General features: G+C 42.2%; 1 protein-coding gene across 3 annotated transcripts in view; it reads right to left on the bottom strand.

Annotated features, from left to right (window-relative positions):
* HERC1 (HECT and RLD domain containing E3 ubiquitin protein ligase family member 1) overlaps positions 1-12147 on the bottom strand; it is a 101840-nt gene extending 89693 nt beyond the window's left edge. The window contains exon 1 of one of the 3 annotated variants that reach the window (XM_069026134.1): positions 12021-12147. The gene's annotated coding sequence lies outside the window, so the exon portion shown is untranslated. Of the gene's footprint in view, positions 1-1981; positions 2070-12020 lie in introns of those variants that run through there. The other 2 variants (XM_069026136.1, XM_069026133.1) reach the window with 2 other exon arrangements.
* Between the last annotated feature and the right edge of the window lie 2062 nt (positions 12148-14209).

Below are 14209 nucleotides of genomic sequence, written 5' to 3' on the forward strand. Positions count from 1 at the left end.
AGAGCTGTCCTCAAAATTAGCAACATTCCAAGACCATGATTACACACAGTACTCAGTTAATTGTGCCTCATGAAAACTGAAGGCCTGAAAGATACTGTAAAACCTTTTGTCCATAGAGCATATTCAAATACATTGTTTTGCATTTTTAGAAAGAATTTATTTTTCCATGTTATCTAGATCATCCCTCAGAATAAACCAGATAAAAAACCAGATTTTTAAAAAAAAATCTTTTTAGGGGAGAAACCAAATGTCCAACTCTGGTTTTGTCCCAGAATTCCTCTGTCTGAACTTGAGCTACAAAAGCAATTAATTTTTCTCTGAGTTTATCTTCCTTTTCAATTCTGACAGCTATGTTCCTTCCTTGCTCATGCTCCATTCCACTATTTCAGTACTTTTACCCTTCTTTTCCTATTAGTTATTTGTCTAGTCCTCTAACTGCTGGTTTTTTAACTGACTTTTCTTTAGCTTCTGTCAGTTCATTAACATTTTTCTAGTCTTTAACTCAAAGTGAGTATTCTAACTGTTGTCTGAAAGCTGTACAATCAGAAATTATCCTTGTGCTTTAATGAATCAGTGACTACTCTATAAGGCTAAAAAGAGTTTTTCTCTTCCTATTGTTTTCACATTTCCTCTCATTCCATTTGTTCTTGCATTCATTTTTTTTTCCCAGCAAACACAAGACAAATAATACCCTCCCACACCTTTCACTTTGAGATCTCACAATATTTTTCTAAAAGAATCCTCTTTCCCGTACATGGGGGGGGGGGGGGAAGGTACAAACAGGATAGAGTTATCCCAATATGTCTAGTACAGGCTGTGTTTCAGTTCAGCAGGAAAACCCCTGCTCATAGTGGTCTGCATAGAAGGAGTGGTAAAGTTCCAGCATTGCTTTTTCCCCTCCCACACAGCTCCTTGGGCTGCTTCCACCACAACACCTGCCTGCCACTGGGCTCACAAAGGAGACTCAGAAGGGTAAAGGTCACTTTCCAAATGAATACTGGAAAGAAATCTTTCACTTGGAGTGCTGTCATCATTTTAGAGAGGCAAAAACTAAGCCTAGACAGATGAGGCAACTTTTCCAATACCAGGATTTAACCCAAAAACCCAGAGCTCCTTCCACAAGTATCTGGATTTGTATATGCCATGAAGTCCTGGACTTGACAGACAGAATCACGGAGCAACTAACAGACATTTCCTCTTTGTCATAGTTAATTCAGCCCAAAGTCACCCAGAAGAGAGACGAGTTTAAACATTTTTATCATGAAACACTAACAAACACTTCAGCCAATTCCACAATGAGAATTATGAAAAGAGACAGGAGCCGATAAAACTGATTAAAAGACCAAAAAAAAAGGGCAAAGTAAAAAAAAGCAAGGCAAACACACAACAGACAATTCATTTAAATTTCCATCCTACATCTACTTTTGAAATTTCTCCAAATGAACTACATCAAGCTCTACATAGATAGTGTTAAATCAATTTAATTACACAATCACGTGGAAAATAACATTAAAAACCTTTCACTTCTCTTCCCAAGAGTGAAAGCAAACGACCATCCAACACACCTTACTTTTAGTAGTTTTCTCTTTTTGTTTGTTTAAAAAAAGCCTGGAATTCTCCTAACAGAAAAAGAAACTCACAAAATAATCCCATGTTTTGCTTTGGAATGAAAAGCAGTTCCATTATACAGAAACGTTTGGCTAGATGAATAGAAAGCTCTGCCCATTGCATAAAAAGGGTTGCAAAGAGCATCCTGTTTAACCAAGCTGGTGTCCTAAAGAACAGCCCATCAATACATCCTCTGAGTAATCTGCATATTTAGGATGGGATGTAAGTTACCCCTATCTGAGCTTTATGGATCATTTTTTGAATTAGCGCAGAAATTCATTATGTCAGTTTTCTGCTTTCAGCTGAAGCATTCACTAAGTTCCTACTCTCTGCTATCACATACAGTTTACCATATCAATGTACAATTAGATACCTGCTGTGCCAGCCTTTGAGTGAGGAGAGGCTTTGAGATCCTTTTTGGTCCTGCTCTCACATTTGTATTTCAGAGTGAGGTTATCCAGTGCTGAATATTGGGGCTAAGAACAAAGTCCAAGCTGTGGAATTAAACATACTGATAAGACAGGTGCCAGAATGGCTAATTTCAGCATGGTGACATGGGAATGACAATAGGCATCTCTTTTCTGTTGCTGTGGGGTGTGACAGGAATAAAAACTCCTGTTGTATTGGAAGGTACCAGGACATGGTACATGGACAATGTCTAAGGACACTGCATGGGCCCACACCCACTGTATCTCCTACACCTCCCCCAATGTTTGCTCCCTACACTGTCCAATACAGTGACCCTTTCCCACCTCTCCCAGCTTCTCCTCAGTGTCATTCCCCTGCTGCCCTCATCTACAACCCTTTCTCCCCTTCTTAAGGACATTTTCCATTTGTCTCTCTCTCATCAACATGTGAACCAGCCCCCTGCGCTGCAAGGCCAGCCAGTCTGCAAACACACTTTATTCCAGTTGGCCTCTGCTCAATACACACAACGTGACCAGTGCAGCAGCCACTGCCTTGCCCTGCCAGGGGGCCATGTGTCCTTTAGCCCAGAACGGAGGAACTCCAGGGGACCACTGCGATCCAACACTTGGAAAGGCAACGCGTCCCACTTCAGTCCTCATTCACGTGAGCCTTGAGCAGAGGAGAGGCTCCAGCACCAGCTGGGTACAACAGAGAAGTCGGGGGAAGCACAGGAGTGAGCCAGTTTGGTATTTTATTTTGTCTGCAATATTTTCAATGCCTGGATTCTAACTGGCCCACCATCATTCACAAGATTTCTGTAGGATATATAACCACACACAACAGAGAACAAACTATTTTAATAGTTTGTTGGAGATGCCACTCCCAGAAATGTCCTTAGCTCTTCTTCCATGTAACAGGTGTCTTAAGAAACATATGCCAAAGGAATTAAAACCAAAGCTGATGTCATCCTTTCATGTAGCAGTTGAATAAAACAATACAAATTAATATTATTGTTCATGTGCTGCTGGATGAACGATTTTTAAAGTTCATGACTAAGACAGAAAAAAAAATAGTCATTTACTTTGGCCACGGTTTAGAAGTGATGCAATAGTCATGACCCAGCTAAACCAAAAGCAGCAAGGCAGTTGAAGCAACCCGGACAACACTTTCTATTGCATTTGCACGCTTCGTGTAAGGGTGTCCTCCTTGAATCAAAAGCTGAAATGCTACTGTGAAAACAGGGAATCAACACTACAGGAAGGTAATGCAGAAGTATTGTTTGCAGCAGCAGTTTTGCAGGAAAGTAATTTGGGACATACGGATTAAGAATTCTGAGAGGAAAACCCTGCTAAGGATTTGAAAGAGAAGGTAGTCTGAAGAAGCGCTATGGGGTCTTGCCTCCAGATTTCAAAGAACAAGATATAAAGTAAAAAATTTTTATAAATACACTGGTATGATTGGTAAAAAAAGAGAGTGATCGCTTACACCAGGCCTTTCCAAAAACAGAAGTGTAGTCCTGGTGGCCTGGGCAAAAAGGAATCTCTCTGACAAAATACACATGAACCCAGAGTACTCCACTTGCTGTTTATCCATTACTGCTAACTCTTGGGAAGAAACTCTGTGAGGACCTGTAGTGATGCTCTCCAGCACCCCTCTGCCAGGACACACCCCTGCACACAGCCAGCCCTTAGGGTTTATCTTACGATCCCATGCCCTACCACAGAATTACAAGGATGAAACTGTGCCAGAGCTGGGCACTGGAGAAGAGATTAGGCTATCAAGCACATGGAGCAGGGAAACAATTAGGCAAAATAATAGTGAAATAACAGGCAGGGCAGGAGGGAAGGTATCTGCCTGTCCACCTTTCCAGGCACCGATGTGGGACATTTGAATCTTCAAACCAAAGTTCATTCCATTCCTGGCTGCTCTAACATGCCCCAGGATCCACAGCCACGCCTACACTGAGGCAGGACAGATAGAAAGTCTAAGGCAATGAAAAGAGCACAGACGGGGGCTCTTCCTTTGAAGCAGGCCACTGAGAAGGATTTTCAGGTTTTGCAAAGACAGATAGAAATGCTTAGATCTAAACAGAGAGAGAGTGCAGCAGAGGTCAAAGCTCCTTTAGAAGAGCATCTGGTAGAGATGCATGACCCTGTCCTTCAGGGAGCTCAGACTATTTAATTCAATTCTAGATGTCCTTCTCTATCTGAAAATAATGGGGTTTACAGCACAAGAAATCAGACTGTGCTGCACAATAGTTCGACATACAAATGTGACATGGGAGAAGGACTGCAGGACAATATAGGACAGGAAACAAAGGACAGACATTGCATCCCAGTGGAGCAGCAGAGCACAGCTCAGGCATGCTGAAAGCAATTAGTGCCATGGGAAACGGGCCAGCCTGCCCCGGCCAGCAGCCATCCTGCACAAGAGCTACAGGGCATCTGCACTGTAGCCTGACATGGTGCCAACCACAGGGCACCTCCAAACACAGAATGTCACTTCATATTTTGGGATGCTGGATAAGAGAACAAAAAATACCACTTAGCAAATCCCCAGCAACTTCTCACAGTAGTGAGTCGTGATTTCTGTATTTTGCCTATGAAGTGATCAGATGCTTAATTCTCCTTAAGTTCAGCAAGAAGTTAAGAAGGTTTTAAGCCTGTATTTAAAAATAAGCATGAATCTAGTCTTTTCGTGAACATGCTCAATTGTTGTGAGCAAGAACCCAGGTGACAAAACAAGTCAAGTTGATCAGTTTCTTGCTAAGCTTTAGAGGATATTTCACACCATTCTGAAAGCTGCCCATGACTAGATGGTGCTTAGACACCATGTACAAACATGGTAAGGGATTTTAAACAGAATACTGTAACAACTTTGCTAGTTTCTTTTATGTGTTAATTAGCTAAGCCATTTGAAGACCAGATAAATTTTTATTATGTTATGTCTCCATTCTGCTGATCTTTAGCATTTGGATCAGAAGAGATCTTGACTAACATTTTATACCTCTACATGTAACTTTCTCTGAAGTCACTGCCCTCAAAATCACCATCCTATTTACATTTTTACTGAACAAAATTCAAAAGTAAACAGTGTGTCACTTCCAAAGTACCTAAGAATTAACACGTGGTTGGGTGCAAACCACGTGTCTGGCATGAATTGTACTGCCTGAGGAGTTTCAGTAACATGCTATTTCAACAGAGCATAAGAAATCTGCAGTAGTCACTAGAAAGAAAAATTGCTAAGGAGAGAAAATCTTTACTACACGCAATCAGAATGATACTAGGACATTAACATGACCTTTCCTTTGGCTGGCAAAAGCTGTACATAGCTTTTAAAAACAGGAAAATTTACTGTATATAAACATTATGAAAGCTTGATTAAAAGCAGCTGCATAAAAAATTGATTTGAGAAGTACATAATATTTTATAACTTTTCATAATTCTTTTTTTTTTAAATTTAGTGATTTTAGAAATTTTATTATTTCTTAGAAAATTTCTGTGTCATCTTTTGTTCTCTGTTTCTCTGGGGAGTTGTTAAGCAAAGCTGCTACAAATACAAAAAGCCTAAGAGGCCCGGTGGGGTGAGTGGAAACCTGTGTGAAGGAGCATTTAAACATTTTAAGCTTTCCTTTGTTACCAAATAAAACATCTTAACTTGATAATGAATGAACACTCGTGTTGATTCAATACAGAAAACTGGCTTTTCAACTGATTCTTAAGATTCCCGTAAGAGTGTTGGAAGTTCATTTTGCTCAATTTCCATACAGAGTTTCCATTTCTTCTGAGAAGAAATACATCTTGAAGAACTACAGCTAGTTGTAGGGTTTTTTGCCTTACACTAAGCAGTTATACATTTTGGTTCTGAAGCAGATTTTTCTTGATTTTATTAATTAATTCTTATTTTCTTAATTATTGCACATAACATTGCAGGCTGAGGTTTAATTAGCTTCAAAGCAGAGTAAGATTGGCCTTGGTTAGTACCAGTGTCTAGAGAAATAACATTTCAGCTACTTCTTAATAATACTTACTATACAATGGTTTAATTGAACTCCCTAACAAATTTTGATTTTTTTTTTTATTTTTATTTTGTCAACTGCTTCATCAGCCTTAAATTCAGGTGCAGAGATTCAATAGGGAAAGCACCTTTCAGAACCCACTCTCAGGTCTTGGCACAGGTCTAATGCATAGCACAGCAAGCTTTGCCATGTGAGGTGTATTTACTTGAATCAGTACCATCTGTGTTGCTCACAAGCAGTGAAGAGAAATGAATTCAGGCTGATTTAGTCACTTAGGGCCATGTGCTCTATCAGTTTGCCAGGAAAGCCCCACTGAGCCCATTTGATGCTCAAGTAGGAGACAAACAAAGATACTAGAATACCTGTTTTGAAAAGTGCCTTTTGGTCCCACAAAACATAGCTTTTTCTTGAGGAAAATTTGTTTGCTACACTCTCAGAAGAGGGATTTTCACTGATTCTTCCACTAGGGAGTGGAAAAGAATCTAATTCTTTTCACAGATGATCTCTGGGTGCAGTCAGGAACATAAGCCAAACCATGTGGGGACTGCTCGGCAAGTCTCCTTTAGGCCTTTAGTCACCCTTCTGGAGCCCAAAGGATTCCCTCTGTCAGCCCTGTTATCTGGTGAGCCTAGAAATCCCACACTCCGGTCAGTGCCATTTGGAGTGATAAGAGTTTTATCACTCAGAGTGTCTCTTCCAGGCTATGTTTTGCAGAAGTGATGACAGAAGGAGAAGGAAACGTTATATCCACCACAGCCTTAGAAGAGTATTTATCTGCCACTTGCAGATAAATAACATCTTGCAGATAAGTAGTACCTTGTCAGCTCCCTCCCCTTAAAGGTACTGTACACTGGATATCCTTTTAGGGGGCAAATATGGTGTCTCTCTAATAATCACCACTCAAAACAAGGGCATATGGCTATTTCAGCTCTATGCAAGGTACCACTTACCTGAGATACATAGAGCAGCTCCTGATACATATCAGCAACCCCCAGAATTTGGCCCTCTGATTTTCCAGCATGTTTTCCAAGAATCTCCAGTGTTCACAAAAACACTAACAAGGACAGGTCAGTCCTTTTCCTTGCTAAAATTTACCTGCTGGAGCTGGACTGCTCATCTGTGTCTCCCAAATTAGTATTGTTCTGCTAGAATCTTTCAAAGTTCCTGCAGATCATGCAGTTTATTAAAGATCAGGCATCCCCTTTTATATGAGCAGTAACAACACCAACAAAGGGAGAGACAGACACTTCAGATCACAGCAGGTCATAAGTATTTTAATTAATTTCAATTATAGAAATTGACTGAAGCCGAGGCATGCAGACTGCCAGTGCAGGTTTTATCATGAAGATCAAAAGTCATTGAAAGTCATGTCCCAAACTTGCAGGCACCATTGCCATTTTTGTGACATTCAGGTATTGCTGTGATTTTATTTCGGGCTTAAGTTGACAGAAGAGATTTTTATTGCCCTCTTTTGCTAATAAGAGTTTTCTAGCAGCAAATAGGTTCAGTGGTGTGAGACCCTGCTTGGTCTACCTTTAACACTGGACATAAATTACTTGCACAGATAGTTCTAAACAAAGACACATGGGCTTGGCATGACATCCGGTGGTGAAAAAATCTCTGTTTCCCCACAGGGCTTTTTGGCCCACGTAACTGTTACCTGAACTTACCAAAAATGAAACTCATCTGAACACTCCATTAGGTTTTACTTTACTCAGTGGAGCCAAATCCATTAAACAGAATAAATGTTCATCATCATCATCAATGGGAAAAAAAAAATTCTCAGTCCCATTTGTAACAGTCTGTAGCCTGTTGATTTTCAAAACAAACAGAATGAACATCTGGAATTCTTCCAGTGTCTTTTAAAAGAAATAAAAATCAGTGCTCCTTGAAATGAAAAATCTGAGTGGATGTGTCATACATGAAATCCCTAATTAGCTTGGTCTTTGCATATTAAGTGCTTTAATTAATTTTGAGTTAAATATTTTTAAATTGAATGTTAAAATTAACCCATCAGCCCAGGTACCAAAAATCAAGTTCCATTAATCACTCGTACACCATAATGGTTATCTTTCCTGTGTTAACTGTATACTTTTACAAGTGTTTTAAGATGTTGGATGTATTTTACTACTTTTTTTAGGTGTTTTTACTTGTACTTTGGTTCCAAGGCAAATTTCAAAACCCCAGTTCCAACAAACAGCCCAGCCCCATAGCCATTATCCTGTAGGCAAGTTCCATAGCAACCTGAATTTTAATGACCTTTATCTCAACTAATACCACCCCTCTGACAAGGATGAGCCATTGGTGGACAGAGATAATCTGTCAAAGGGAAAACACCAATCACTTTAAACTGAAGGGGCGGGCTGTGGGCGGACTGGGGCGGAGCAAAGGCACTATAAAACAACAGGCCAGAGAGAGACACGCCCCTTTTCTCTCCAGCCTTGCTGAGGTGGAGGTCAGTGCTGGGAAAGCCTACTGCTATTAAGGAGCCTTTAGAAATATTTTTTTTTCTTTTGGACCAGCCAAAAGCCAGCCTAGCACTGTAAGCCCTTTTTCTCTACCTGATGTCCAGTGCTGTTTCAGCCAGAAGATCTAAAATCCCTGCGCTCCTGGGGCATACCACCTATCGAGCCCTAGGATCCCAAATTTTTATATTTTGCTAATTTTTGTAATTTTTCCATTTTTAATAAATTATTTTAATTTTTAACTAAGAGTTGTCTCATTTCTCACAGGATGTACAGTTTGGGGTGAGGAGAACAAGGCAAGAAATCTGCACCAAAAGCAAGACAGTAAGAAAGGAACCTACAGACTCTCACAAACATACTCCCTTGTTTGACCATTTAGAGAGGCATACTAGCACCCTTATCTTCATTCTGGTCCCTAGAGATTTTGTTCAGAGGTCTTTCCCTTCCAGATACTCTTAGAGAAGATCACTGCTGTTTCAGAAGTGATTGAAACCCCACCTCCCCATCCCATCTGCCCCAAACCATCATTCCTAAGTAGAATATATGCATTGAACTTATGTTTTCTGCCTCTTCAGCACGTATGACGCAAAAATAAAACTTTTCCTTTTCATGAAAACTGCATCCGTTTTTTCCACAGTATTTTATGAAAAGTGAAAGCTGGCAGATGTTCCTTATGAACATATGGATCTCACTGATAAGGCTATCTAAAGCACTTAGTCTGTGCTATGGTATGCAGTCTGTGCCACCTCAGGCGCCACCTAAGAACTCTTCCACTAAAACCAGCAACTTCGATATGTGCCAATGTTCAAAACTCTTGGTGTGACTCTACAATTTTTAATTAGCATATCCAACAAACTGCCTGCCCTCTGAAGTGCATTCAGTCCCTACAAAAAAAGACACTGAAGAGCAGGGACTTAAGTGCACCAGGTTAAGCTAAACAACTGCAGCTGCTTTTCCACACCATTAAAAATTTTTTTAAAAAGCTTTTCAAGTGCTTTCATAGCACTCAAATCATTCTACATATGATTGAAAAACATTTCTGTAATTATTAATGGACCCTAGATGACTCAGAATAAAAACTGCAGACCTGAAGCCTAACTCCTCATCAGGGCTTCTTTCCTTCAGTGCTGTACTGGACTGTGGGAAGAGTGTCTGGAGGCAGCCCTGAGCTGTCAGCTGGAATCAGGCACCAAGCTTCTCCTGTGGGGATGGCCAAGTCCTTCATTCAACACAGCTAGGAAAGGTGCTGCTGTTTCTCTCTCACTCACTGCACTTTGAGGTTGCTCAGAGCACAGGGAGGGAGCATTTGTCACTACCCTGGTGTTGAGAGCTCTTAGCTGAGAAGGGGTGGGACCATTGGTAGCCACAAGGCACACAAAGACCATTTCTGTATTTTAGTTCAAATGCCTTAGAAGCACACACCATTGCAGACTAAATGGCCTCAGCTTTCAGAGCAAAACAAGGTGAAATCCAGTGACTCCGAGCACTGAGACCCCGGAAATCACTTCTGGAATGCAGGTGTTACAGCTAACTATGAAGAGAAACTACAGAAAGGAAACAAGTGGCTTCTGCTCCAGAGAGCAGAGGCTTCTGAAGGACACAACTGGTTCAACTTCCCTGCGTCTGAGACATCTCTGTGTGCAGAAAACACAGCTGTCCCTCCTGTAAGCAGCATTACCCAGCTTCCTCTAGCCACAGTCTGAAAAAATCTGTATTTACCAACTACAGCAAAAGCTGAAGCCCTTGCAGCTCCACATACGTGACTATTTTTACCTCTACATCAGTAACACCAGGATACACTCCTCAAGAAAATCATAAATTGTCTTACATGCTCTAGAAAGCCCAAAACTAGAGATCTGCTAACTGATCAGTCATTTCATTTACCATGGTTCCATTTACAATGGCATTATAATGACTTTGCATTAATAACTTTGGAAGATCATATGTTCTCCTGTACATTATATTTTTTCCAACATTGTGCAAGTCAAATGGAATAGCTCTATGAATTCAGTCTTAAGGATTAAAAAAAACCAAAAAAACCCCAAACAAACCAAAAACCCAAATGTAGGTCAGTACTTCCGTAACAGTACAACCTTGGGCCACAAGTCACAAGTCTGTTAACCAACAGAGTCAACTTCTGATCCTTGGCATGACACACCATATTTGGTAACTGATCTGCTCCCACTAACTGGCTTTGGATCTACTTCAACTACACAGCTGCCTACTTCATGTCATTCCAGATGTCCTACAGCCACCTGTAGGATTTCTTCATAGCAGAATAACCAAACTCCAGGAAAGGATTTGGAATCTCTAATTTTTTTTATTTGCTCATAGGAGTATAAATAGAGGCACAGACCAACACTGTGCAGGGAACACTGCATATTTAAGTACTGACTTCCACTACCACTGGCTTACAGAGTGCTCCTGTGCCAAACTGAGAAACGCCCTTCTTCCTGCTTCGGTCCAGGTGCAGATGCAGGGAAATGGAGCACTCCAGATGACAGAGTAGCATTACATATTCCCAACTTTACATGATCATGAGCTTTGAGTCATTCACATTTCAAAATCAGACTTCACTTGTTGCAGACTTCTGAGGACTTCATATGCTGCAGCTTTTAAAGGCCCAGCATAAACTAAGACAAGACTAAGGCTCAGCACCAAGACCAAAACTGTTTCCTTATGTTGTTTTCTCTTACTTGAATTGCATGACTAGGACTAAACCTAATTTAGCATTTCCTGTCCTTTGTTAACTGAATGAGAGGCTCTAAGCTAAAAATTAGAAAGGCTTTTCCATGCTTCAAAACAGTAAATCTAATTAAATTCAAGTTTCATACCAATACATTACAGCATATTTTATGTAAATAGAGCAAAAAGATTTAAAAGGTAACTGAATTACCTAAAAGCTTTTTTTCTTACCAAATAATTCTTATATTAAGACAGTTTACACACACAAGATACTTCAAACAATTATTTTTAACAAAGCATTGTATGTAGCTCATGAGGTTCATCCTTGGGGAAAAAACATATTTTAGGAAATATTGATGTGACACTATTTTTCTTAGCTTCTCTGTTGAGCAGATACATCCCACCCTAAAAAGGCCGTGACTGAGCTCAGTTCCAAGTAGAACAGGAAAATGTTACACTTCTGAGATGGATGGTCACAAGTTATAGCTAACTGCTATAAAAAGCTAATGCTCAGTGACAGTCTCTGCAACTACCCCTCAAAAATAACAGCAACCTACAGTAGCAATGACACTGTGAGGAGACACTTGAGCAGGCTCTGGCACAAGGAGTTGCAGGTAGAGCCCTAGGTCCATGCTTAGGCTCCTGAACCACGCATGCTTCTGATATGGGGTACACTGTGCACAGAGCATGGTCACAGACCCCTGTGCACACACCAGCCCTACAGCAAACTCAGCAATTCCTTCCCTTCTTTCTCACACAGCCAAAGCCTATTCTCCATTCCATCAGGGCTCCCCAAGGCTTCTCCTCAATCCACCCTTCCCTTAGCAGTTACTCACTGTAACAAAGACCTTAATTTCTTGTCCATCTGAAACCTTCACGTTCTTGGCTCGTCAGGAGCTCTGCCTCGCAGCTAAACTTCTGCCTCAGAGCCTCAGCAACACACCTAGTCATTCCAGCTGGGGTACAGCTCTGGCCATCCCCCACAAGCCTCCTATGCTTCATGCCCCAGCTGGATGAGGTTTGCTGTAATATCACTTCATCATGCTCATGATCACTTCCAGGTGATGATTCCCTGCCAGCCCCGCCCAGCAGCAAGGTGCACCTGACCTGCTTTAACTCTTCTCACGAAAACACATATGCTGCAACTTATGTATTACCTACCACCTGAGAACTGAAGTTGTTAAAAGTCTGAAGTTTATGTGAAGACAAAGTAGACATTTAAGGGAGAAATACAGAGAATGTCAGCCAGTTACAGTGACCATATAGAAATGAGAGAGGGAAGATAAATGCTTCCAAGTTCTTTGAGTCTCAACTGAACATTGTTAAATATATACCTCCTTTTCCCTAGACACACAGCTTCCTCGATTTACGTACAAAACTGGATAGGAACAAAACTGTTGGGGTCTCCTCCCCCTGCCATGTAGCCCTGGGAGAGGGGCCCTGGGGGGGAGGCACGGGGTTTCCCTGCCCCTGCTCAGCCTCGTTCCCCATTGGTTGGTTTGTGTTCCCCTGCGCGGGCAAAGCAGCTCGGGTCCTGTGACTGTGGCAGATTCTCTCGGCAGAGCCCCGGCCATGCGGCTGGGGAAATAAACATCTCTGAAACATCTAGCAAGAATCCATCCGTATGTATTTGTTTCTTTTCCACGGGACTCCTGGTTTGATATATGCGTGTTGCAGTATCCCCACTGCAACATAATGGTGGAGATTTGAGGGCAGAACGATCCCCGATCCCTAAGCGACTTTGTGTGAGTAAACCCTGGAAACTTTGGATTCTTCTTGGTTTTGTTTTGCTATTCCATATCTAAACAATGGAGGAACCGTGGGAAGACTCTTGGCTTTCAGAGCCACATATGGACATTTATCTTAAACTTAAAATGATTCTTGAACAACGGTTTGTAAATTTTAGCTTGATTCAAGCTCAGAAAGAACTGAAACACTTCCTGGCATGGTTGTTTAAGGACTTTTTCTATGTTTCTTGGGATTTAATTCTTACCAAGAGCTTTTGGAAGACCTTTTGGACCCAGTTAATATTTGAGTCAAAATATATGCCGATGGAAGAATATTTTCGTGAATATTATTTGATTACCGAGACTGTTGAGCAATGTCAGCTGTGTCTTGGTGAAGGGAAGCCTGGCTCAGGGACCGTGCGGCCTCGGCCACGTGCACCGAGCGCTCTGCGAGCAGCAGCGAGACAGTTCCCGTGTGCGGGCGGAGCCACGCGGGCCGCCGTGTCAGTGGCGGAGCGAGGCGCGGCAGGAGCGGCACGGCCCGGCAGTGCCCGCCCGGCCCCGCGCAGCGCGTGGTGGAGCGAGCCCCGTGAGCGCCCGAACGAGAGGGGCGGCGCGCGGGCGGCGGCTGGCGGCAGAGTGGAGCCGTGCCCAGCCGAAACCCGCGCTGGAGCAGGGCACGGGGGGGTCATCGCTCGGGGGCCTGGCCGAGATGCAGCGCCTGGCAGTGGCAACGCAGCTGAGAGCAGAGGAGGCGACGCACAGAGAACGGAGCGGCGCGGCCCGGCCCGGCCCGCGCGACCCCAGACGCGACCCTGGGAAAAGCGCGCCGATAATTCCAACACGGGAGCGACCGAAAGAGAGAGCAAAGACACAGCGAGACAGAAAACAGCAGCCACTCGGAAAAAGGAAAAGACCATAGTAGCTAAGATCTTAGGGACAGTGAAATGGTATAATGTTAAACAAAACTATGGTTTTATAACAAGATGTGATAACCAGCAAGACATATTCATGCATAGAACTGCTATTAAAAAGAATAACCCTGAAAAATGCATCCCAAGCTTGGGAGATGGAGAGGTGGTGGAATTCAAAATCATACAAGGTAGAAAAGGGTTACAAGCATCGCAGGTCACTGGGCCTGATGGTGTTCCTGTAAAAGGCAGTATATATGCACAAAATCGTAGTCATGTTAGACAATATCTCCATTGTAAACCCCCCCTACATTCTCCTAATCCCACCTTTCCCTTTTACCCTATGTCCTATTACCCCCAGTGTATTCCCAATCCGTTTTTTCATCC

Source organism: Aphelocoma coerulescens, chromosome 10, assembly GCF_041296385.1.
Source record: "Aphelocoma coerulescens isolate FSJ_1873_10779 chromosome 10, UR_Acoe_1.0, whole genome shotgun sequence".
Lineage (NCBI taxonomy): Eukaryota > Metazoa > Chordata > Aves > Passeriformes > Corvidae > Aphelocoma > Aphelocoma coerulescens.